The 25,989-nt window shown below is 49.7% G+C and overlaps 1 pseudogene; it reads left to right on the top strand.

Annotated features, from left to right (window-relative positions):
• The first annotated feature begins 1,651 nt into the window (after positions 1-1,651).
• LOC118656958 lies at positions 1,652-4,826 on the top strand (annotated as a pseudogene).
• The last annotated feature ends 21,163 nt before the right edge of the window (positions 4,827-25,989 follow it).

Raw genomic sequence — 25,989 nt, forward strand, 5'->3', positions numbered from 1 at the left:
TAGATCCACGCAACATCCAAAGGCAATGAGGCCTTGCTGCGTTTTCAGTATCATTAGGAACTGAACAGCCGCTTTCTAGGATGTTTGTGTGGCTCGGTGCTCAGTGCTCAGATGCCCCTTGAAGCAGGCGATGCCACACCATCTGGGCAGAGTGTCACTGTCCGCCGCCCTCCAGCTCTCAGTTTCCGTGGAGCCTGTCTCAGGAGTTGAGTCCTGGGCACAGGCTTTGTGAGGCCGCCATCAGTCAAGGACCAACCCAGCCAGGCAGTGGAACAAGGGTCTTTCATGAGTAATTCTTGCCTCAGCACCACCCCTGGGCCTGTCAGAAACTCTGTCACAGCTGCCTAGCAGTCTAGCAGCTGTCCCTGTCCAATTCCCCTTTTTCTTTCTTCCTTTCATAGGTATTACTCATTAATACATAATATTTGCTTGCCTAACTTCATCCCTGCATCCTCCAGACCCCGGCCTGAGGCAGTGTTTAAGTTCAGCTTATCCATTATCCTAGTTGATAGTCAAATCTTGTTATCTCAGGTCCATGAAAGCCCTTCAATCTCACCTTTTGTTTTCTTTTTTCCTTTTGAGCACCATACTAATCTTTCACAGTTTCCTTGCTTTTCTTGCCACAGATCTACCATCAGCCTTCCTCCCCCCTAGTACCCACCCCCCCCCCAGCTCAATTTCATTTACTGGGAAATGTTTGTAGAAACCACCATTTTTTCACGGATGGGCTCATTACTATTTTGTTGATAATTGTACCTGGTCCTTTCAGGTAGACAGAGCTAAGATGCACATTATTTAGAAAAAGGGGGGAAAACACCACCTCCCACCAGGGGAGCATCCTGTATCTGCCTGGAACTGTCTGGCCTGGGGCTGGTGCCCTGGAAGCCCAAGGCTGTCATTCAGATGGCACAGGGCTTCCCCCAGGCCCCCTATCCTTAACCAGCACCATCCCCACCCTGCCCATGTACCTTTCACACCTTCAAGAAACATTTCCTGATTCTTGCGCCCTGCCCTCAGCTGGAGGGCCACACTCAGACAGCCCAGCTCCCCGGGGTGTGACCCTGAGGGTCCCTTCCCTCCCCTGAACACCCAGGACTTCCCTGGCCCCTCCCTGCCCAGGCCCCTCCTTCTCCTGCCATCTGGACGCCCCAGGGAGAATCATTGCCAAGTGGAAGCGAAAAGAAGGATCCGGGGTTTAATCATGGTCCACGGGTTCCAGAAGCGAACAGAGAGAGAAGTAGAGGCAAAAGCCAGGTCAGTACCTTAGCACGTTATGGACTGCACTCGGGGAGGGATCTGTCCCAGGAAAGTCTGCGCCCCGCAGGAGAGAAAGAAGCAGCAGGGCTGCCTACAGGGCAGCCTCGGGGTCCCCAGGGGTGCGGTTCCTCGAGCTGTTGGCCGCCTTCCGTCCGCTTCCTGGGGTGCAGCTGGGTGCTGGGCGCTGGTGCGGGGCTGGGGCTCAGCGCGGCGCCAGGAGCCGGGTCCCCGTTCCCTCTGGGGCTGGCGCCTCCTGGCTGCTTCAGGGGCCACAGGGCTGTGCGGCCGACGCCTGGGCCTCCCCTCGAGGGGACTGCGGGTCCTGGAGGCGCGGGTCCGGCCGGGTTCCTGGCCGCTCTCAGCTCCGGGGCCCTCCGCGTCCCAGGGGCCAGGCTCGGGGAGCCAGAGCTGGGGTGGCAGGAGGGGCGGCTGCGCGCAGGGAAGGTGTCCATGGCCCCGGCCCAGGCCTGCGCGCGGTTCCGGCCCGGCGGCAGGGTGGGCTCCGGGCACACACACCGCCAACAGGACGGGTCTCCCCAGGTGGGTGATGCGCTTCCGTGGCTGCAGCCTCCCGGGCGGCGGAGAGGGAGGTGGGTGCAGGGGAGGAGGGCCGGCCTGGGGCAGGGGGAGAGGCGCCTCATACCGTCCCCGCGGGAAAGGCCCGAGGAGAGCACGCCCACCTGGGCGGGAGGGGCGCTGTCTGCTTCTCCTCCTCCTCTTTCAAGAGCGCCAAGGCCTGAGACCAGTTTGGCGGATGTGAAAGCCGAAGCTCCTCGACTGCCACGTACCGAGCCAACCGGGCTCTGGCTCCAATCCTGCAAGATCCGGACGCACCGCGAGCGACCCAGGCCCGACGGCTGCCCCGCACGCCCAGACATGGCTTCGCTGCGCGCCCAGGTCAACAGGAATCCGGTCTCAGCGCCCCATCGGCTCCCGCCGCCCGGGCAAGTGATCCATGACACGCCGGACCAGGACACGGACCTCGAAGTCCTCTTCGACTCGGGCCTGAACCCCAAGCCAGCTCGTGGCAGAAGGAGATCCTGCCCGAATCGTCCTTCAAGGAGCCTGACTCGGGCTCGCACTCGCGCCAGTCCAGCACCGACTCTCCCGGCGGCGCCCCGCCTGTCCGCTCGCACTGGCCGCCCGCGTCCCTGCAGCTGGGCACCGGCGCGGCAGCAGCGATGGGCACCGCGCAGCAGCTGGGCACCGGCGCGGCCGCAGCGATGGGCACCGCGCAGCAGCTGGGCACCGGCGCGGCCGCAGCGATGGGCACCGCGCAGCAGCTCGCGCCCCTCCGCCCGCAATGCAATCCGACGCCGTGACCGACGAGTTGCCGCTCCCCCCGGGCTGGGAGATGACCTTCACGACCACTGGCCAGAGGTACTTCCTCAATCACATAGAAAAAATCACCACATGGCAAGACACTAGGAAGTTGATGAATCGGCCCCTGAATCATCGGAGTCTCCACCCTGCCGCCACCTCCACACCAGCGCCCCAGAGGCCCATGGCCGTGTCCCAGCCGAATCTCGGGATGAGTCACCAGAACCAGCAGCAAATGGCACCCAGTAGCCGGAGCCAGCAGAACCACCCTGCTCAGAACCCAGCAGCTGGCTCCTGAGTATGCCGACGCGCTGACCACTGATCAGCAGCAGCAGCAGGAACTCAGGCTTCAAAGCATCCGGATGGAGAGAGAGGATTCGAAGGCGTCAAGAGGAGCTCATGGGGCAGGAAGCTGCCCTCTGTAGACAGCTCCCCATGGAAGCCCAGACTCTGGCCACGGTGCAGGCTGCTGTTAACCCCCCACCATGACTCCAGACGTGAGATCCATCAATAATAAAAGCTCAGGTCCTTTCCTCAACGGAGGGCCATATCATCCGAGGGAGCAGAGCACCGACAGCGGCCTGGGGCTAGGGTGCTAGTGTCCCCACCGCCCCGGGGGACTTCCTCAGCAACTTGGATGAGACGGACACAGGGGAGAACGCAGGGCAGGCACCCGTGAACATCAATCCTCAGCAGACCATTTCCCTGATTTTCTGGACTGTCTCCTGGGAACCAATGTGTACCTTGGAACTCTGGAATCTGAAGATCTGATCCCCCTCTTCAATGATGTAGATAGAGTCTGCTCTGAACAACAGCGAGCCCTTTCTGACCTGGCTGTAATCAGAACATTGTAACCTGTGCGCAGCCATGACCTCACATGTCCTGGGCCTCCTGGGAAAGGCGATGGAGCACAGCAAGTCTGCAGGTGAGCCGCTTTCTGCCCCCATGACTCATGCTCCCTCCTTTCCATGTGACCAGTTTAATCATCGCCTGGATTTGATTGATAGTAAACTAAGTTAAACATAAATAAATATTCTATTTTCGTTTTCTGCAAAAAAGCGGGGGTGTTTCCCCCACATTCTGGGGCGACCTGCGGATGATGTGGGGGGCTCCCTGAATGAATTAGGGGGAGGGGAGAAGGAGGCTCCCTGGGGAGAAAGGTCCTGGCCATTTCTCTTCCCTGTAGAAGCCTCTGCTGGTCCACGCCCTCCAGGAAACAGCTCCCTTCTCCAAGGTCTTCTCTCAGCCGGTGGGAGAGGCCCCTCTGGGAGTAGAGATAAGACTGGGAGGTCGGATCCTCGGAGAATCACAGAGCTTTTTAACTCTGGGGCTGGATTGAGATTCTGGGTCCTCACTCAGGCACGTGAGGCAGGGGGGCAGTGAAGGCGTCGTGAGGGAGGAGTGGGTAAAGGGGAGTCCAAACCTTACCTCTAATTGTGATATTTCCTCTACGTGAAAGGAAGACTTCAAATACACTAAGCTTTCCCTACCCAGAGGGAAAACACTTCCAGGTAATGCCACATTTTCCAGTGGTTTTTCTCCGCCCAAATCCCTATTCTGTTTTATGTAATTATGTGCATTCTATTACTAGTGATGCCCCTTTCTCCGCTCTCTTCCTTGTCTTGCAATTCTTCCCATTAGGAACATTTTGATGTGTGTTTGTGTATCGGTTTTGTAACACATGCTTTCGTGGGCGTGTATCTGCAAATCAGAGGAAGGGATCAAGGCATGTACCTGATGTGTTCCTCATTCTCCACTCATTTGCAAGTTTCTAAGCTCGCGGAATGTACATTTGTATCTGTGGCTCCCAAACAACCAAGAGTCCTCCCTGGAGCCAGCACCACCCACCACCGGCCCTGCCTCCTGGTTCCCCAAGACAAGAGAGTCGCAGGAGGGAGAGAGAAAGGACTCACATTGTTTTTTTGTCACCTTCCTGTGTAGCTGATGGAAAGTCCTCTGACTCTGAGGATAAAACTGCCTCCTAGTCATGGAGTAAACGCAGCGGTGTTACTGCCACTTCCTGTGCTGGGGAGGATGGACCAGCAAGGGGTTGCAGTGGAATCCCAGGGGTCCTTGGGGGCCAGGGTCTTCTGGGCCACTGAGCTCGGATCCACTATTTGGGAGGTGCAGTGATGGCTGTTGGAGAAGGAAAATGCTCCAAAGCAGTGGTTCTCAACCTTCCTAATGCCAGGACACTTTAATACAGTTCCTCATGTTGTGGTGACCCCCAACCATAAAATTATTTTCGTTGCTACTTTATCACTGTAATTTTGCTACTGTTATGAATCATAGTGTAAATATCTGATTTGCAGGATGTATTTTTGTTGTTACAAATTGAAAATAATTAAAGCGTAGTGATTAATCACAAAAACAATATGTAATTATATATGTGTTTTCCGATGGTCTTAGGCGATCCCTGTAAAAGGGTCGTTTGATCCCCAAAGGGGTTGAGAACCGCTGCTCTAAAGGGTCCCCACCCTCCAGGTCTCAGAGGCCTCCTGCTTATCTTGGAGCCGGGTCACCCTGCTGCCCAGGGAGGTAAAGTGTGGGTTTCCACCATCTCAGCGCAGAAGCCGCAGGGAACAGAAAGTTTTCCCCAGGGGGCTTGGCCTTGGTCCCCGAGAGCACGCAGGTGTGGACTGAATGGCAGCCAGCGTGGCAGGGCCCATGCATCTCAGGGCTGCGGTCCAGGCCCAGCTCTCACCCCGGGGAGGGCTGCGCGCTCCTGTGGGTCCCACCAGGACACAGGGGATCCGCATTTCAGAAGCCCCCACCCGGTACATTTTTGTGCTCCTCTGGTCACAGGGGACCTAACCAGATAGCGGGAACTGGGGTGGTGACATTAATCCTGGGAGAAAATGGAATCACCCACTCATTTTGGATTAAATGATCTAGTCAAACTCTGCGGGACAGGTGGAATTAGGGCTGGAATTAGGGCTGGACACTGGTTGGTAGAAAGCCCCCAAGCATCCTGCTAGTGTTGGGCAAGGGGATCACAACCAGGTCTGCAAGCAGAGGGAGGCCTGGGGTGGGCTGGGAAGTTTTCTTTCTCTCAATGGACTCTTTTCCCTCAGCACATCGTATCCACAGTGTATTCCACTGCAATTCAGCCTTTGTCTGCGTCAAATAGCCGGTTGAGGCAGGTATGTCTGGACGTCAATGGCATGTTTATCTTCCTGTCCTCAAGTTCATTCATCCCCAACCCTTAGGAAGCAGTTTCTCATCCTTCCATGTTCCAGGGGCTGTGACGGGTGCCTTACACACAGAGATGGAGAACTGGCTACAGGTTTCAGACCTTCCATCCCAGTGAGAGAATAAACACAGTCAGGAGACCATTCAGAATACAGCCAGCTCTGTGAGCATTGCGGATCAGAAAGAAACATTCTAAACCTGATGCCTCTCTTCAAAGTCAAATTTTTATTGTTTGCTTAACTGCAGGGGCTGAAGGGGGATTGCAATAGATGTAATAAATAAAGAACAACAGAAGATAAAAACAACTTAATAGATAGTGAAGGTGGCAGATGATTGACAGCTCAAGCTAGTCGCAAGGATTCGGGAGCTGCTTGAAGGAGTTCTGCTGGGGGTTAGGAGAGTGAGGCCAACGCAGAATTGTCAGAGCCCCGTCTGCACAGCAGCCTGATGGCTTTCTTTGTCCAATTCTCCTTTTTCCTTTTTCCTTTCAGAGGTGTTACTCTTTAATGAAAAATAAAATGCCCGCTTAACTTCATCCCTGCATCCTCTAGCACCCGTTTGGAGACAGTTGTTTCAGTTTAGTTGTACTGCCCTGGCCACTGTCACTCAGTGATTAGAGCATCGGCCCAGGCACTGAAGGGTCCAGGGTTCAGTTCCCAGGGTGGGCATGGCTGGGAGGCAACCAGTGACTGCTTCTCTCTCACTTAGATGTTCCTATCGCTATCATTATCTCTATCTCTACCTATCTATCTATCTATCTTTTCCTCCTCTGCCCCTCCCTTCTACTCTCTGAAAAGCAATGGGGAAAAAAAATCCTCAGGTGAAGGTAACAAAACAAAAACAACAAAAAAAGTTTAGTTGTTCTTATTATTCTATTTGATAGTCAAATTTTGTTGCCTTAGGTCCATGAAAGCCCTTTAATCTCACTCCCCACCCTTCCCCCACTCCCCCAGTTTCCTGTTTTCTGGTACAATAAATCGCCTCAGGCGCAAAGTGGTCAAAGTAAATTAAGTTTAGAAATGATCCATTCAATGTAGCATCTTGGCTGCCTTTGGTGAAGACTTTAGTAAGAACAGTTTTAATTAAGTTCTTCAGGGGCGGGGGGGTGAAGGGGGGGGATTTTATATCCAAATAGATTAAGCAATGATTAGGAAAAGAAATGGGGATAACAATGACAGAACTCTCACTAAAAAAGTGAGGGAGGAGAGAAAGGAGTACCTACAGAGGGTGATGGGTCAAGCCAGTTTTAGGTTTTATGTTTTGGGATAGAAGAGACTTCAGCAATGTAAATGCTGACAGGGAAGGATCCAGCAGAAAAAGATGATAAAAATAGAAGAGAAAAGGAGGCTGATTGTGCAAGAGAGGAAGAGCCTAGAGAAGATGAAGATGAGACAGGTGAATGAATCAGCCTTAGATAGGAGAAAGGACATTTACTATTCCTGAAAGGATTAATGGATTAGATGCTCTTGGGCATGTAGATTTGCTTTGAAGTTGAGAAAATTCCTAACTGAAGAAAAAAACTATTTTCTCCATGAAACAGGTGGCCAGATCACCTATTACAATTCGAGATTAGGAGAAGAAGGGTTTGTACATGTTGGGAACACGTTTGAGATTGGAAGATGTATTAGTTATTTAAGGCTGTGTAACAAATTGCCCCAAAATGTAGTCGCCTGAAACAATATTATGATTTCACAGTTTCTGTGGGTCAGAAATGTGGCCATCACTTGGCTGGGTTTTCAGGGTCTTTCCCAAGGTCCCATTCATGATGTCAACTGGGACAGCTGGGAGAAGATCTGCTTCCAACGCCACTTACGTGATTGTTGGAAGAATTCAGTTCCTCCTGGGCTGTTGGACTAAGAACTTTGGTTTTCTGTGCAAGTTTTCCCTCCACGTGGGGTTCACCATACAGACTGATGGCTATATTCCGTTAGAAAGAGCAAAAGAGAGTGAGCACGACAGAAGCCAAAGTCTTTTTGGAACATAATCTCAGAAGTGACGTTCCATCACATTTCCTGTATCCTACTTGTTAGAAGCAAGTCATCAGGCATAGCCTAAGATTATATAGGTTTCAACTGTACAATTCTATGATGTATCACCTATATATTGCATTGTGTGCCCACCACACCCCCAGTCAGATCTCCTATTGTGGCCATATATCTGACTCCCTTTACCCTTTGTTACTCCCACCACCACCCTTCCCTCTGGTAACCCCCCATACTGTTGTCTGTGTCTATGAGTTTTACTTGGTTTTCTTGTTCGTTCATTTGTTGCTTTCAGTTTTATGTCCCACGTATCAGTGAAATCATGTGGTTCTTAACTTCATGGTGCAGATTTTGTGTCAGTTAATAACTAGGTGTATAGATACTCTCTGGAGTTACTATGCATTCCTCAAACTTAAGGAGAATTGGCAAATAGTTCTGGCTACCTTCGGGATATCCTCTTATCTTTCAAGGCAACATTGGGAAAGAGATAGTGTGGTGGTTAAAAGTTCGCTTGGAAAGATAGCCTGGGTTGAGTCTTTGTTCAACTTAATAGCGGGTAACTTGTTTTTTTAAATTCATATTTTATTCATTTTTTACACAGAGGAAGGGAGAGGGATAGAGAGTTAGAAATATCAATGAGAGAGAAACATTGATCAGCTGCCTTCTGCACTGGGGATGTGCCCACAACCAAGGTACATGCCCTTGACTGGAATTGAACCTGGGACCCTTCAGTCCGCAGGCTGGCACTCTAACCACCAAGGCAAACCAGCCAGGGCAATAGCGGGGTAACTTTGAGCAAATTGTTTAACGTCATCAAACTTGCTTACCTTTAAAATCGTGTTGCTTGTGGGAAGCAAATGAGGTGACACATGGGAAGCAATTATATTAGTAGCTTGTCTGTGGTAAGTTTTCAGTAAATGGTGCTCATTGTTATGCCCCAGTATTAGGTTTACATTGCTACCTGTTAGAATTTCTAAAAAGCTATTTATGGATTAAAATTGAGGTCTTCATTATGACTGCCCAAAGGAACAGAAAATTGAGGATGTCCCCAGTGAATCCAAATACGGCCAGTCCCGATCTTTGTAGGGGCAAGCAGTGTTTTCAATATGCCACAAATAAAAAACTGACAAAATTATTACAGCCATTATTTCCTCCTTTTCTCCCTTCAGGCAGCGTGCTGGACTCAGGACGGTAGTATGTGGTTGTATGTACTTGAGAGGAGTTAGTTGCTGCCCAGCTTGTGGATGGTGGCTCATAGAGCAGTCATGGAGGGCTGGCTTGGAAACTCCAAATGAGGGGCTCACCCAATCATCTTGTGGAGCTGGGGAAGAAGGCAGGACAGTGGCCAGGGAGCAAAAGTCCCTGAGGATAGCAAGCTAAGCAAGGGTGACACCAGGTCCAGAAGTTTCCTTTTCGGCACCGTGGTCCTAAACAGCGGCTGAATCTTGAGTGTTCAAGTTCAGCAGCTCTTGTCCCATCTTGGCACAACAACAATATGAAATATGATAACATCCGGGTGTGGAAAGGTTACTATTTTCCTGGAAGTTGGAGAAATTCCAGAATGTTATTACTGTTAAAGAATCTTTTTTTTTACAGAATAATTTTGAATGTTTATTATTTGTTTGTTTGTTTGTTTATTCCATTACCATTTATTCCCTCTATGCCCTCTTTGTAATCCAGCCCCCAACTCCCGCATTAAGATCCAAGTATGGCTGCTGCTTCTGTTTTTTTAAATACATTTTTATTGATCTTTTTAGAGAGAGAGGAAGGGACAGGGATAGAGAGATAGAAACATCTATTGGCTGCTTCCTGCAGGCCCCGTCCTGGGGATCTAGTCCACAACCTGGACATGTGCTCTGACCAGGAATCAAACCGGTGACCTCTTGGTTCATAGGTAGACTCTCAAGCACTGCATCACACTGGCCAGGCTCTATTTTTCATTTCTATTGAAAACATGGAATTCACCAAACCCTCCTTGATATCTCTGTGGATCTTCCTTTTTTCTTGACCTCTTAATATTAGAGCACCCCAGTCTATTATGTTTAATGTCATCTTAACTAATAATAGACAAACGTGTAAAACGCCCATACCTTTGCTACCCTAACCAGCCAATCAGGAGAGTATGCAAATTAACCCAACAAAGATGCCGGTTAATTTGCATACATAGGCTCCAAAGCATGATGGCCGGGGCCAGCTCCTGCTGGAGCCTGGCCAGAGGGAAGGCCTGGGTCCTGGGTGCCAGGGGCAAACTGCTGCTGGCAGCCAAGGGAAGGGAAGGCCTATTGCACGAATCTCTTTGTGCAACAGGCCTCTAGTCTAATATATTTGGAATTAAATTTATTATGTTTTCTGTTTGTCTTTCTGTTCTGTGTTAGCTCTCTCTCCTTTCTTGCCTTATTTTGGATTGATTTTAAAAATTATTCCAGACTCTCGGAGGACTTCCAAACAGGTCCAGAACTAGGGTGAGGTGAAGGAGATATTGCCTGAGGTGACAAATATAAGGAGACCAAAACTCAGAATCAAAATAAATACTATTTTTATACAACTTTTTTAAAAAGGCAAAATGAATGCAAGACTACCACTTCTAGGAAGATGGAGCCAGTGTACTTTTTCCTACTTCTCCCACGAAGCACAACTAAAAACCTGAGACATTATATAAAAACTAGAGGCCTAGCCGTAACCGGTTTGGCTCAGTGGATAGAGCATCGGCCTGCGGACTGAAGGGTCCCAGGTTCAATTCCGGTCAAGGGCATGTACCTTGGTTGCAGGCACATCCCCAGTGTGGGGCGTGCGGGAAGCTGCTGATTGATGTTTCTCTCTCATCGATGTTTCTAACTCTCTATCCCTCTTCCTTCCTCTCTGTAACAAAATATATTTAAAAAATAAACAAACAAACAAAAAAACTAGAGGCCTAATGGATGTAAATTCTTACACTTCCGGGGGGCAGGGGGTGCCTCAGCCCCGCCTGCACCCTCTCACAACCCAGGACCCCTGGGGTAGGGTCCCTAGGCCTGGCCTGAGATCAGGGCCTATCAGGGCTTTCCTTCCCCCAGCTGCAGGCAGCTGGCCCCACCCCCGCTACCACTTCTTGCCATCTGTGCAGCACTGCCTCCCGTCCCCTGCCACCAGTGGCCTCCCCCTGTAGGCGATAGGCGTGGGGTGCGATGGCTTGGCTGGCCTGGGCCTCCCTCTGCGGGGTGATCACTGGCTGGCCACTCACCTGCCACAGAGTCATTGCTGGTGACCTGGGCCTCCCTCTTTCTTTGCTGGGGGGTGGGGCTAGCCCTGCGAAGGGGCCATTTGCCTACCTGATCACCCCTAACTGCTGGTCTGACTACCCGATCACCCCTAACCACTTGCCTGCCTACCTGATCACCCCTAACCACTCTGCATGCCCACCTATCGTCCCTAACCACTCTGCCTGCCTGCCTGATCGCCCCTAACTGCTTGTTTGGGCGAGGGGCGGTGGTGGTTCTGGTCACTGGTCGTTCTGGTTGTTCCATTTATGGTGGCTGGCCTTTTATTATATTGGATAATCTTCATCCCTTTCTTCATACCTCCTGTGGCTGAATGGTCAGCGTGGCCATGCCTGCAGAAGTCATCTCAGGCCCTTGATTTTTTTCTGCCCAACCTTGTAAAGACTTGCCCTCTATTCTTCTCTTTCCCCTGCCCAGCAACACTGCTAGGCAGACTGGACCCAAATCAGTTTTCAGAGAAGTGACTCGAGCATCATGGTGGAATGAAATGTTTGTTGTCCCTCATACACCTCTGGCAAAAATGTAAAATAGTGCAGCCCCTTTGGAAAACAGTCCAGCAGTTCCTCAAGTGATTCAACAATTACCATATGACCTAGCAATTCCACTCCTAGGTGTATACCCAAGAGATTTTAAAACAAGTGCTGAAACAAAAACTTGTAAGCAAATGCATATAGTAACACTATTCATAATAGTCAAAAGGTAGAAACAACTCAAATATCCATCAACTGAAAAACTAATATTACTAATTCTTAAAAGCACCCACCAGCGAGAAGGAGATTATTGGAAGGAGATTATTGGATTGTTCTCTGTATATAGGTCTCCGAAGACTTCTTGTGGCAGTTCTTGCATAGGGAAGGAGAACAGGGGCTCCATGCTGGTCTACCATGTGAAGTCAGAAGTTATAGGGTAGTACAGGCTGCCTCAGGAGTAACAAATGAAACAAAATAAAGGTGGTAACACTTGGCCCTGTCTGCATGGCTCAGTGGTTGAGCACAGACCCAGAAACCAGGAAATCGAGGTTCAATTCCCCCTCAGAGCACATGCCCGGGTTGTGGGCTCAATCCCTAGAGGTGGCGGGGAAGGGCGTGCCGGAGGTGGGCAATCGATGTTTCTATCTCCCTCCCTTCCTCTCTCTCTAAAAATCAATAAAGACATATTTTTAACTAGTAAAAAAATAAAAATAAAATAAAATGTTTGTTGTCTGCCCTTCGGCAACATTGACTCGGTGTTCATACACAGACAAAAGTGCTTTGTGGGGGCCATGGAATCCAGCACCCACCTGAGTCAGGTAATAGGCTTACAGACCTGCTGTAGGTCCCGCAGTGGCCTATGAGCCAGCTCAAGCCCTCTTGCCGGTGGTCTTGCAGCCCCTAAAAAACACTCTCAGACAATGACCAGTGGACAAAAAGAGCCTTTGTGCAGGTCCAGGTCTCCAGAGGAGAAGTTCCAGCACACTGGAACCTGTGGACACAGTTTGGGAAGAGAGAGTCTGGATGCATTGGAGAGAGGAAGAAAGCAGTTTTACTTTACCTGCAAGACCTCTGACCGCAAGGCAGCACAACTTAAAGTCAGAGAGAGCTTAGCCGCAGCTGGTTATTTCTCTTGGGGGGTAGGGGTGAGGTGGAAGGGAAGGAGATGAAAGGGGAGTGAGCATGTGCGCCTGAGATTAGCTTTTCCACCTGTGGAGACGCCTACAATGAGGCACTTCTCAAACCTTGAATTTAGGCAGAAAGCTGGCTGGACTCTGCAAGCCAGAGAAAAACCAAACTTAAACTTCAGCCCCACCTTTGGGAAAACTAAAGGCCCTGGTCCATCGCAGGATCCAGAGAAAGCATACAAGCTCAAGACTTCTGCCACAAGAGGGCGCAAGAAGCGTGGGGCAGGTGTACTCACAGGGCAGCCATAACCTCAGGAGCTCTGGTTTCCTTCCCAAAGTCAGGGAGGACTGGAAGAGGTGACTGCTGTTTCAAATGCAAAGACAGAGATGTAAACCTTCCGGGGACATGGATAATTAAGGAAACGTGACTACCATGGGTCACAATAATCTTCCAGTAACCAACACCAAAGCCATGTGCCGGGAGCCGGTCCATGCTTGCTGTTTCAAGGGACCTGGCATATATGGCATACTGTTCTTAATATGTTTGCTCACCTTCTTGGCACTATGTGTTTTAACCAAGGTCTCCTCTCTGAGAAAGGTTGTTTTCCCAGGTAGGGATTTTCCCCTGAAGTTAGGGAGGGAATAAAACCTCTTAACTAGTGCCAGGTGGGTAATTAATCACTTTAACTACGAACAATCATGTTTAAGCTACATAATCTTTACTCCCTGGAATGGAGATAAGAAACACCCTAACCTTTGCAATAGAGATTGATAGGATTGAATCAACTGGTATAAATACAGATGTAATAAGACAGCAAGAGTCAGAACTTAGAATACAGAGCTTAGAACACAGAACCTACAGACAGAAGAACTTTGCTGGAGAGAACATGGCAAAAGATCCTGGACTGAACCTGACTACAGAAATTGGCAAGAGAACCTGACTAGAACCTGGTGACTGAACCTGGCTGGAGAACCTGGACAGAACCTGGCTGGAGAACCTAGCAAGAGAACATGGACACAGAACCTGGCTGGAGATCCTAAGCAGAACTTCGCTGGAGATCCAGACCAGAACTTGGCTGGAGATCCTGGCTAGAGATCCTGGCTAGGCTGCTGATCAACTGAACACTGTCTCCGTGTCCTTCCTTCTTCGCCGACTCCGTCCACACCTTTGGGGACCCCTGGACCTGCTGGGGTTGGACCCCGGCATCTGGCGCCCGAACAGGGACCCCTAGGTAAGCGCCCCACACTCGGGACGGATAGGACTCCACCGTAGGAAGAGGGTGGATAGTCTTCGCCGACTCCGTCCACACCTTTGGGAAGCCCTGGAACAGGATTCCCCTAGGTAAGCCCCCCCCTATTGAGAACCCCCACACTCGGGACGGATAGGACTCCACCAGGGTACTGCAGACCCCCCTATAGAGGATAAGTAGGGTAAGAAGGTGGATAGTACAGAACTTAGATTGAGAAGATGTGCCATACTGAGTCCAAAGAAAAAAGACTCTGTATTGATTCTTAGATTGAGAAGATGTGCCATACTGAGTCCAAAGAAAGAAGACTCTGTATTGATCTTTAGATTAAGAAGATGTGCCATACTGAGTCTAAAGAAATAAGACTCTGTATTGATCTTTTAACACATATGCTTGCTAGCAGAGTAATTAAGGTTACTCCCAGTCAGACAGAACGTTTTATACAAGAAGTATGTCCATGCTTTTCTGAGGAAGGAAAGGTAAATGTAAAGGCATTGGAGGAGGTAGGCCCAAGGAGCCTTATCCTTAACCCCACTGCAGCCTTTCCACCCCGGGAAAGTGCAGGATTGGCAAGCTCTCCCTGGGGTGATAGATCAGGACTCAGGTAATAGTGGAAAGCGCCAATCCTACTCTTAAAATAGATACAAGAGAGCATTTCAGGTTTTTCTTTTTAATGCCTGCTTTTAAAAAATAAAAAAGGGGGAATTTGCCGGGAGCCGGTCCATGCTTGCTGTTTCAAGGGACCTGGCATATATGGCATACTGTTCTTAATATGTTTGCTCACCTTCTTGGCACTATGTGTTTTAACCAAGGTCTCCTCTCTGAGAAAGGTTGTTTTCCCAGGTAGGGATTTTCCCCTGAAGTTAGGGAGGGAATAAAACCTCTTAACTAGTGCCAGGTGGGTAATTAATCACTTTAACTACGAACAATCATGTTTAAGCTACATAATCTTTACTCCCTGGAATGGAGATAAGAAACACCCTAACCTTTGCAATAGAGATTGATAGGATTGAATCAACTGGTATAAATACAGATGTAATAAGACAGCAAGAGTCAGAACTTAGAATACAGAGCTTAGAACACAGAACCTACAGACAGAAGAACTTTGCTGGAGAGAACATGGCAAAAGATCCTGGACTGAACCTGACTACAGAAATTGGCAAGAGAACCTGACTAGAACCTGGTGACTGAACCTGGCTGGAGAACCTGGACAGAACCTGGCTGGAGAACCTAGCAAGAGAACATGGACACAGAACCTGGCTGGAGATCCTAAGCAGAACTTCGCTGGAGATCCAGACCAGAACTTGGCTGGAGATCCTGGCTAGAGATCCTGGCTAGGCTGCTGATCAACTGAACACTGTCTCCGTGTCCTTCCTTCTTCGCCGACTCCATCCACACCTTTGGGGACCCCTGGACCTGCTGGGGTTGGACCCCGGCAGCCATGCAGATCTGTGAGTTACCCAATAAAGAATTCAAAATTGCTATTTTAGGGCAGCTCAGTGAGCTACCAGAAGACACAGAAAGACAAGTGAAGGAAATCAGGAAAACAATGGTCAAGGAATGTAGAAAGAGAAGCAAAAAGTCTTCAAACAAGTGAAAATGATAACAGTCAAATATTGAACCAATCCATCTGTGAACAGTTTTATAGCTTTAGCATGTGTTTACCTGTAATGATTTTGAGCCTCTCTTTATACACTCTTTAGCCAATTTGTATTACAGATGTCCCCACAATCTGAAAGCACAGTGTTCCTATGCAACTTTTAAAAACTGAAATGGCATAAAACGGAGAAGCAATTACCATAAATTAATATGGAAAATGTTTGAGCCATAATAGCCTACCAAATTATAGCAAATAACATAAAACCTAAAATAACACTAACATATAGTAAAAACAGAATATATTGTGAAACAGCTGGAAGCTTTTCTGAAAGAAAGGATTTACTGAACCAAATGCCAGCCAGACAAGGCCCAGGTCCCGGGGATGAGGCAGGTCCACGTGGAAAAGAGGAACAAACCCTCTGTCCTGGCGTTGACGGGCTCTTTTATGGAAACCATTCGGGGAAGAAAGATGAACACTGTTCTGGAGAATTTACACTGGCTGTAGATGAAGGGGGTGGGTGGTGAAGTGGGCTAGTTCTGGGGTAGCTCCTTAATCCCTAAGGCAGTATTTGGTCCTTTGGGTTGCTGGTGGGCAGCAGTGTGGAGAGGTCATGGGTAAGCAAGGAGAGAGGCACCTGGCCTTTTCTTTAGGTAGTCACAGAACTAGGCACCTAGAAGTTAACTCAGTTTCTACATACACTCAGGAATGTAAGCAGTGTTTTCCTCTGCAGTTGTTAACTGGTTAGCTTCTCCTGTCTCTTCCTTCCATCCTCTGGCCTGCTGTAATTTATTTATTTATTTATTTACACCCCAGAGGGGATGCTGCTAGGGATCTGGCCACTTGCCAATGGACCAGGGACTCTTTTAATATATATATATTTCAGAGAGGGAAGGAGAGGGAAAGCTAGAAACATCAACGATGAGAGAGAATCATGGATCAGCTGCCTCCTATGTGCTCCCTACTGGGGATGGAGCCTGCAACTTGGGCATGTGCCCTGACCAGGAATCGAATCATGATCTCCTGGTTCATAGGTCAGCGCTCAACCACTGAGCCATGCTGGCCCGGCTGGCCTGCTGTAATTTAATTTAGGGCATTTCATATTTTTTTTCCTTGTCACTGTGATACACATTACAGACTGTATAAAGTAGCAATAATGTGTGTGCAGGGTATTTCACGTCCTAAAAAGAGTGACTTGATTTCTCCTTAAGTATAGGATAATGCAATACCATGATTTGCACAGCCATCGATGCACTTAAGCAATAGACTTTTCTCTTTATCTATTACCAGATGCTGACTAAAGAAGACCATTGAGCAGAACCAAGTAGTAACTTCAGCAGCTTTTTGGATTCTTCCCCTCTGCTTGTTCAACGCATGCACAATGTCTTTATTTTATTCACCAGGATGGAAATGCTCAATTACATCAAATTTCACTCTAAGTTTCACCCCCTCCACACACACACACACACACACAAGCTTTCATAGGCATTTTGGGTACCTTAGGACACATCTTGCTCACAGATGCGCACAGATGCTCACAGACACAGCTCACAGCCATGGTAGCTTGATACTGAGATGCTGAGTGTAGGTCCTGAGAAAGGCTTGGTGAGGACTCTCACTGCTCACTGCTGCCTCCCTAACAGCTAAAAAAAAAAGTCAAACAGTGGCATACAGCAGGCAAGCTTTCAAAAAGCAAGGTTTACCTGTATTGTGCTATTCTTCTGTGAATTACCTAATCATATCCCTGAGCATTCTCATTTGCATTTCCTGCTTTATCATTTTGATTTGTAGAGATTATATGTGCTGTCTGCATAGCTATTAATTACCTGTGAACGTTAGACTTTGAAATTATTTTCTCCCAGTTGTCATCTGTCAGTTTTTCCCATGTATTATCCCTCCAAAGTGTTACTTCTTCCTAGAGACTGTCTTCCTAATCATATTTCTGATAGTGCACTTGGTCATTATTTCTAGCTACTTTGGGGAACTGTTGTTCCATTGTTTAATTTTAGTTCTACATAGTTTTTTCATAATTGAGATTTTATTGGCTGCTTTGAGGATAAGTACACAGATAGATTTGTACACATTTCTTACCGTGCGCACCAAAATCTAAAAAGTCAAGTAGTTGTGATTAAGCAGTTATTCCGATGACATCCCAGCATAAAATTTAGAGGCAAATTTTCCTTCATAGAATATCAGAAACCGAGCTCTTAAATGGAAGCTTATACTGAAGCATGGACTTACCTGGAAGCTTCTAAAATAATCTCCCTGTAGTGTATCTCCTGAGTTCTCAGAATGCTCAAAACTATCTGTAACATCTAAATTTGACCGTTATTATAAATTTATGATTTAGGGGTGTTTTTTCTGTGAAAAAAAAATTGTATATCTTAGATGTGTCTACTTAAAAGGACGGGGTACAATTATCAACAAAATAATTTTGAGCATACCAATGAAAAAATGGTGGTCTCTACATTTCCCAATAAATGGCACTAAGTTTCCTGGAAAAAAGACTGATTGCAGATCTGGGGAAAGAAAAATAAAATTTGCGCCAGAGGCAGTTTATTGTAGCAGAAAACAGGAAACTGGGGGAGTGGGAGAAGGGTCAGGAGTGAGATTAAAGGGCTTTCATGGACCTAAGGCAACAAAATTTGACTATCAAATAGAATAATAAGAACAACTAAACTTTTTTTGTTGTTTTGTTATCTTCACCTGAGGATTTTTTTTTTCATTGCTTTTCAGAGATAGTAGAAGGGAGGGGCAGAGGGAGGAAAAGAGATGAGATAGAGATAGAGATAGAGATAGCGATAGAGATAGAGATAGAGATAGAGATAGACATAAATGATAGAGATAGGAACATCTAAGTGAGAGAGAAGCAGTCACTGGTTGCCTCCCAGCCATGCCCAACCTGGGAACTGAACCCTGGACCCTTCAGTGCCTGGGCCAATGCTCTAATCACTGAGTGACACTGGCCAGGACAGTACAACTAAACAACTGTCTCCAAACGGGTGCTAGAGGATGCAGGGATGAAGCTAAGCAGGCATTTTTTTTCATTAAAGAGTAACACCTATGAAAGGAAAAAGGAAAAAGGAGAATTGGACAGTGAAGCTGTCAGGCTGCTGTGCAGACGGGGCTCTGACAATTCCGCGTTGGCCTCACTCTCCTACCCTCCCGCAGCGCTCCTTCATGCTCATTCCCAGGCTCTGTGTCCCAGTCCTCAGCTCAGCAGGGCATCCCAAGTAGCTCCCTGAAACCCTGCGACTAGCTTGAGCTGTCAATCATCTGCCACCTTCACTATCTATTAAGTTGTTTTTATCTTCTGTTGTTATTTATTTATTACATCTATTGCGATCCCCCTTCAGCCCCGCAGTTAAGCAAACAATAAAAATATGACTTTGAAGAGAGGCATCATGTTTAGAATGTTTCTTTCTGATCCGCAATGCTCACAGAGCTGGCTGTATTCTGAACGGTCTCCTGACTGTGTTTATTCTCTCACTGGGATGGAAGATCTGAAACCTGTAGCCAGTTCTCCATCTCTGTGTGTAAGCCACCCATCACAGCCCCTGGAACATGGAAGGATGACAAACTGCTTCCTAAGGGTTGGGGATGAATGAACTTGAGGAAAGGAAGATAAACATGCCATTGACGTCCAGACATACCTGCCTCAACCGGCTATTTGACGCAAAGGCTGTATTGCAGTGGAATACACTGTGGATACTATATGCTGAGAGAGACAGACAGACAGACATCCATTAGCTACCCCTGGGGATTGAACCTGCCATGCAGGTCTGGGAATACAACCCAGGGCCCTTCGGTGCTCAGGCTGACGCTGTACCCACTGAGCCACAACAGCTAGGGTGGTTTTCTTTAACTTCTGTACCATAAGGATTCCCACAGAGAACCCATTTATGGAGTTATTTTGTCTTTTAGAAGTTTCCTCATACTAATCAAATAATGCATTCTATTTTCTCCCTGGCCACTGGTCAGCAAACGGCGGCTCGCAAGCCACATGCGGCTCTTTGGCCCCTTTAGTGTGGTTCTTCCACAAAATACCACGTGCGGGCAGGCATGCACAGTGCGATTGAAACTTCGTGGCCCATGCGCAGAAGTCGGTTTTCGGCCAGGGCAAGTCTATTTTGAAAAAAGTGGCCTTAGAAGAAGTGGGGGGTGGACATATATAGGGGATGAATGAAAGGAGATAGAGGAAACAAGTATACAAGAGGAGTGCAGATGGGAGAGTTGGAAGGGATCGACCTCAGCGAAGTATCTCAATCAGATTGACATTTTTAGCAAAGGCCAGCTTAGGAGTACCCTAATTAAGTTAATAACAATGTACCTACCTATATAGCTTAAGTTTAAAAAATGTGGCTCTCAAAAGAAATTTCAAGATAGAACCAGGCAAGAGAACCCAACCATGCTGATCAACTGAACGCTGCCTCCGTGTCATTCCTTCATTCTTTGCCGACTCCGTCCACACCTTTGGGAACCCCTGGACCTGCTGGGGCTGGACCCCAACACTGCGCCAGTGCTGGAGCTCAGAGCAGATAAGTCCATCAGGGAGTAAGTTAGTGCTCGGGCCCTTTAGGAGGAATACCTGGGACTTCAGCAGCCTTCTCTACCTCACTCAGCTATAATCCAAGCTGGTTCTTATAGCCAGAAGTTATGGAGACTTCTCTTCCCAGCACTGGAACCCTGAGCTGGGAATCCTGTTCTGGAGTTGGGACTCCTTGCTCCTCAGGGAGAACCTTTGAAGCTGAGATATCCCTCCCAATTTTTAATCACCGCACATGAGTGTGGGGCCAGCCTGTTCCCTGTCTCCGCCCCTCATACTAGTCTCAGCATGACTTCTTCTGTATATCCTTAGTTCTAGGACTTCTGTTCAGCTAGACTTCCGGTGGGTCTCAAGGATAGTTAGTTTCTCTATAGTTTAGTTGTAATTTCGATGTGGCTGCAGGAGAAGGCAAGCACAGCATTTACACATTTTGCCATTTTGAGCAGATAAGGTTGCTTCTAACTTTCATACTTTCCAGTTTATTGCTCAGGGTATTTAAAGAAACAGACCTAATTAGATCTCTCTTTCTCTCCCTCACCCCTCTCTCTATCATTATTTATATACTTAATGTTTATTTTTTCATATAGGTAGAGATAGAGATGAGGAGATTTATTATGAGGAATTGGCTTACGTGGAGGCTAAAAAGTTTCACATCTGCTGTCTGCTGATGGAGACCTTAGAAAGCTTGTGGTGTGTGATTCAGTCCAAGTTTGAAGGCCTGAGAACCAGGAGTGCCAATGTCCCTGGGCAGAAGAAGATGGATGTCTCAGCTCAAACAAGAGGACAAAGTAGGCCTTCCTCCACAGTTCGTTCTCTTCAGGCCCTCTGTTGCTGAGAGATGCCCCTGCATCATGAGGACCATCTTCTTAACTCAGTCCACCAACTCAAATGCTAATCTCTGCTGGAGACACCCCTCACAGATTCCCCCAGGAAATGTTGTTTTACCAGCTCTCTGGTTGTCTCTGAGCCCCGTCAAGTTGACACATAAACTTAACCATCACAACATTCTATTGTTAAGTGGCAATGGCCTTGGGAGGCAGCTTTCTGCCTCCAGGTTTCCCTGGAAGTTTCATTCACATTTCAGAGTGCAGACTGGAGTCAAAGAAAAGCATAAAAGCAGATGAGGGTAGTGAGCCAGTGAGAGGTGCTGTGGGAAGGTGTTTCCTGCCCTTTCTACCTTGTCCCTCTTCTTCTTCATCCCCTTTTCTTCCCTTTCTCTCTCCTTTCATGCCTAAAGTAGGGAGGCAGTTAGCCAGGAGAGCAGAGGGAAAGAGAGACTGACAGTTCATAGAGGGCAGGTGTGATTTTGATGTTTTGTATAGTCAATATGATTGAAAAATCCAAAAATTTCACTTAATACAGCAGGACACACACACACATACACACACACACACACACACACACACACACACACACACAGTAATTAGTCCACCATGCCAAAGAATTTCACTTTTTCAGTGGCTGTTTGGGAAGCAATAGTCATTTCACTTAGCAACATTCTATCATCAGATTATGGGAGAGGAATTTCATTACAGGCATTTCATCTTTCCTGTAAAAATTTAATTCCAATAGAAAGAGTTCTGTATCTGATAGGGAAAGAAAAGACAGAGGCAAATTACTCACCAATAAAAATGGCCTAATACATAAGCATAGGGACCTATTTCAAATACAAATTCCTAAAATTTAAACCAGTGAAGTCGTGCTTTGAGTATGGTCCTTTGCAAAACGACGGACCTCATTTATTTCTCCTTTTCTAAGAAGAGGCAGCCCGTGCTGCTTTGATCCAAGTGCAGCCTGAGTGTCAGGAACTAGCAATGTTTGCAGAAGCGATTAGCTGAGAGCGAAGGGCAACATCTGATCTTGGGGAGGGGTAGTGAGTGGGCTCAGAGACAGTGAACCTTGATCTGTTTTGCACACCTACCTATAATTTGTATATCAGCCATACTGATCCTGGCAAGAGGAAGTCTACAAAGAAAGTGATGCACTTGTTATTTTTGGAAAGGCTTTCATTGGGGGGGGGGCGGGGGGGAGGGGAGGAGTAGAGCATACACTGGCTAGAAATGAGCTAAGCTGCAGAGGGCACGTGTATCCAGCACTGTGATGAAGGGAGGAGTGCAGAGCCTTCCCTAACTGCTGGTATTATTGGAAGGCATCTCTCTCCCTTTTTAGTAGGGGACAATCCTAACTAGGCTGGGTCCTATTCGATAGCCAGGGCATACCATTGCAACATATTTATAGAAATTCTTTTTTTAAAAAAATATATTTTATTGATTTTTTACAGAGAGGAAGGGAGAGGGATAGAGAGTTAGAAACATCGATGAGAGAGAAACATTGATCAGCTGCCTCCTGCACACTCCCTACTGGGGTGTGCCCGCAACCAAGGTACATGCCCTTGACCGGAATCGAACCTGGGACCCTTCAGTCCGCAGGCCCACGCTCTATCCACTGAGACAAACCAGTTAGGGTGACAAATTCTTACATACATTCAAATAGCAGACACGTCTCACTTTGAAGCGAAGGACTACTATAGGTCCTAGGTTACCCACCTAAGAGAAAGCATCTTGAAAAAGGAATATTAATTTACCAACTGAAGGCATTCTTATTAAAACCATGTATTTTATGCTTGTATAGAAAGCATTTAGCACTCTGTTATAAATGTTGACCATCTCAGCACTCCCCAAGAAGGATGGATGTGAGACTAACAACCATCCATCAATTAAAAAACTGTTACCCCACCACCCAGCTCATGTTAGATTTTGACCTTTCTTGCTGTCTTCACATATTCCTGTTATTTTCAACATCCTATTTTTCAAAACCCAGCTCCTTCACTCGTCAGCTGTGTGGCCACGGGAAGTTCTTAGACCACTCTGAGCTTTTGTAAAATGAGGTAATAATCCCTACTTCAGATACAGTACACCCCACACAAGCAATACACCCAACCTCCTCTTTTCCTTTGCTCCCACATCTCTTCTATCCCTGGTCTGCGCTATATCTCATTACTGAACAACTTCTCTAACTTCCAATGCATTCACTTCTGTCTCTCACCTCAAGATGAGGAAAAAAAAGATAAGAATAATCATGTGAACGCTGACAACTCAAGACTCTCCAGGGACATTTCTGGATGGGAATCATGTCCATGGTAAAGTCTAAAATCCACTAGATGACAGCATTTCACATTCAAATGGCAACTATTTCTACTCCACTACACAAAAGAATGGGATCATTGAAGTTTGGAGATCTACAGTGAATTTTCTCTCATTGTTGCCTCTGTGTAATTTCATCCACAGGAAAAAAAATAAATAGATAAAAGTCTTTGCCACCTCAAAAAAAAAAAAAAAGAAATTTCAAGCGTTGTACTGTTGATATTTGGCTCTGTTGACTAATGAGTTTGCTGACCACTGTCCCAGACCATCCAGAATCCTTGCTTTTAACGGGCAGCTGTAGGTGGACTATCTTAGTTAATGTTTCCCCAAAGCAGGCACTACAGTTCCAAACTATCCAAAAGCTCACCCATTTCCCCCAAAGGCAGAGGATCCTGGTTCTTGTATTGGCCCAGGAGGAAACCCCCTTCGCCTCTGGATTTCCTAAAACATCTAAACTGAGGGACCCTGTTACTCACCGGCTCTTCCAACACACAGGGACTCACGAGTTTCCCTGGTTTCAGTAGAACAGGATGAATTATCAAGAAGCTTCAATAGCGATGGCTCAGGATCAGAGAGCTCCACACTAAGGGAGTGGAGCGCTCTGAGCTGAGCTTTACCCTGGAACTCCAAGGCCCTGGGGGAGGCAGACAGGGCAGTGGGCTCAGGGGTCCCAGCACCCGCTACTCACCAGCCTGGGGGGTCACCAGGCCTCTTGTCCCCACCCCACTTCTTGGCCACAAGAACTGTTGAGAGAAAATTCAGAGCTTGCCCTTTGCAGTGATTCCTTGTCAAGATGGGCTTTCCTGAAGCCAGTGGATTGGGGAATGGGAATATATCGGTGTCTCTGGTACAGCAAAGTTTCCTGCTCTCAAATCGCTAACTCTGCCGGCGCTCCTTCTGCCCCAGCTCCCTCTGCCGGCCCTCCTTCTGCCCCGGCTCCTTCTGCCCCGGCTCCTTCTGCTGCGGCTCCCTCTGCCGGCGCTCCTTCTGCCCCGGCTCCCTCAGCCCCGGCTCCCTCTGCCGGGCTCCTTCTGCCCCGGCTCCCTCTGCCGGGCTCCTTCTGCCCCGGCTCCCTCTGCCGGGCTCCTTCTGCCCCGGCTCCCTCTGCCGGCGCTCCTTCTGCCCCGGCTCCTTCTGCCGGCGCTCCTTCTGCCCCGGCTCCCTCTGCCGGGGCTCCTTCTGCCCCGGCTCCTTCTGCCGGCGCTCCTTCTGCCGGCGCTCCTTCTGCCGGCGCTCCTTCTGCCCCGGCTCCCTCTGCCGGCGCTCCTTCTGCCGGCGCTCCTTCTGCCGGCGCTCCTTCTGCCCCGGCTCCCTCTGCCGGCGCTCCTTCTGCCCCGGCTCCCTCTGCCGGCGCTCCTTCTGCCCCGGCTCCCTCTGCCGGCGCTCCTTCTGCCCCGGCTCCCTCTGCCGGCGCTCCTTCTGCCCCGGCTCCCTCTGCTGGCGCTCCTTCTGCCCCGGCTCCTTCTGCCCCGGCTCCCTCTCCGGCGCTCCTTCTGCCGGCGCTCCTTCTGCCCCGGCTCCCTCTCCGGCGCTCCTTCTGCCGGCGCTCCTTCTGCCCCGGCTCCCTCTCCGGCGCTCCTTCTGCCGGCGCTCCTTCTGCCCCGGCTCCCTCTGCCGGCGCTCCTTCTGCCCCGGCTCCCTCTGCCGGCGCTCCTTCTGCCCCGGCTCCCTCTGCCGGCTTTCCTTCTGCCCCGGCTCCCTCTGCCGGCGCTCCTTCTGCCCCGGCTCCCTCTGCCGGCGCTCCTTTTGCCCCGGCTCCCTCTGCCGGCGCTCCTTCTGCCCCGGCTCCTTCTGCCGGCGCTCCTTCTGCCCCGGCTCCCTCTGCCGGCGCTCCTTCTGCCGGCGCTCCTTCTGCCCCGGCTCCTTCTGCCGGCGCTCCTTCTGCCCCGGCTCCCTCTGCCGGCGCTCCTTCTGCCCCGGCTCCCTCTGCCGGGCTCCTTCTGCCCCGGCTCCCTCTGCGGGGCTCCTTCTGCCCCGGCTCCCTCTGCCGGCGCTCCTTCTGCCCCGGCTCCCTCTGCCGGGCTCCTTCTGCCCCGGCTCCCTCTGCCGGGCTCCTTCTGCCCCGGCTCCCTCTGCCGGCGCTCCTTCTGCCCCGGCTCCCTCTGCCGGCGCTCCTTTTGCCCCGGCTCCCTCTGCCGGCGCTCCATCTGCCCCGGCTCCTTCTGCCGGCGCTCCTTCTGCCCCGGCTCCCTCTGCCGGCGCTCCTTCTGCCGGCGCTCCTTCTGCCCCGGCTCCTTCTGCCGGCGCTCCTTCTGCCCCGGCTCCTTCTGCCGGCGCTCCTTCTGCCCCGGCTCCCTCTGCCGGCGCTCCTTCTGCCCCGGCTCCCTCTGCCGGCGCTCCTTCTGCCCCGGCTCCCTCTGCCGGCGCTCCTTCTGCCCCGGCTCCCTCTGCCGGCGCTCCTTCTGCCCCGGCTCCCTCTGCCGGCGCTCCTTCTGCCCCGGCTCCCTCTGCCGGCGCTCCTTCTGCCCCGGCTCCCTCTGCCGGCGCTCCTTCTGCCCCGGCTCCCTCTGCTGGCGCTCCTTCTGCCCCGGCTCCCTCTGCCGGCGCTCCTTCTGCCCCGGCTCCCTCTGCCGGCGCTCCTTCTGCCCCGGCTCCCTCTGCCGGGCTCCTTCTGCCCCGGCTCCCTCTGCCGGCGCTCCTTCTGCCCCGGCTCCCTCTGCCGGCGCTCCTTTTGCCCCGGCTCCCTCTGCCGGCGCTCCTTCTGCCCCGGCTCCTTCTGCCGGCGCTCCTTCTGCCCCGGCTCCCTCTGCCGGCGCTCCTTCTGCCGGCGCTCCTTCTGCCCCGGCTCCATCTGCCGGCGCTCCTTCTGCCCCGGCTCCCTCTGCCGGCGCTCCTTCTGCCCCGGCTCCCT

Source organism: Myotis myotis, unplaced genomic scaffold (assembly GCF_014108235.1).
Source record: "Myotis myotis isolate mMyoMyo1 unplaced genomic scaffold, mMyoMyo1.p scaffold_m19_p_5, whole genome shotgun sequence".
Taxonomy (NCBI): domain Eukaryota; kingdom Metazoa; phylum Chordata; class Mammalia; order Chiroptera; family Vespertilionidae; genus Myotis; species Myotis myotis.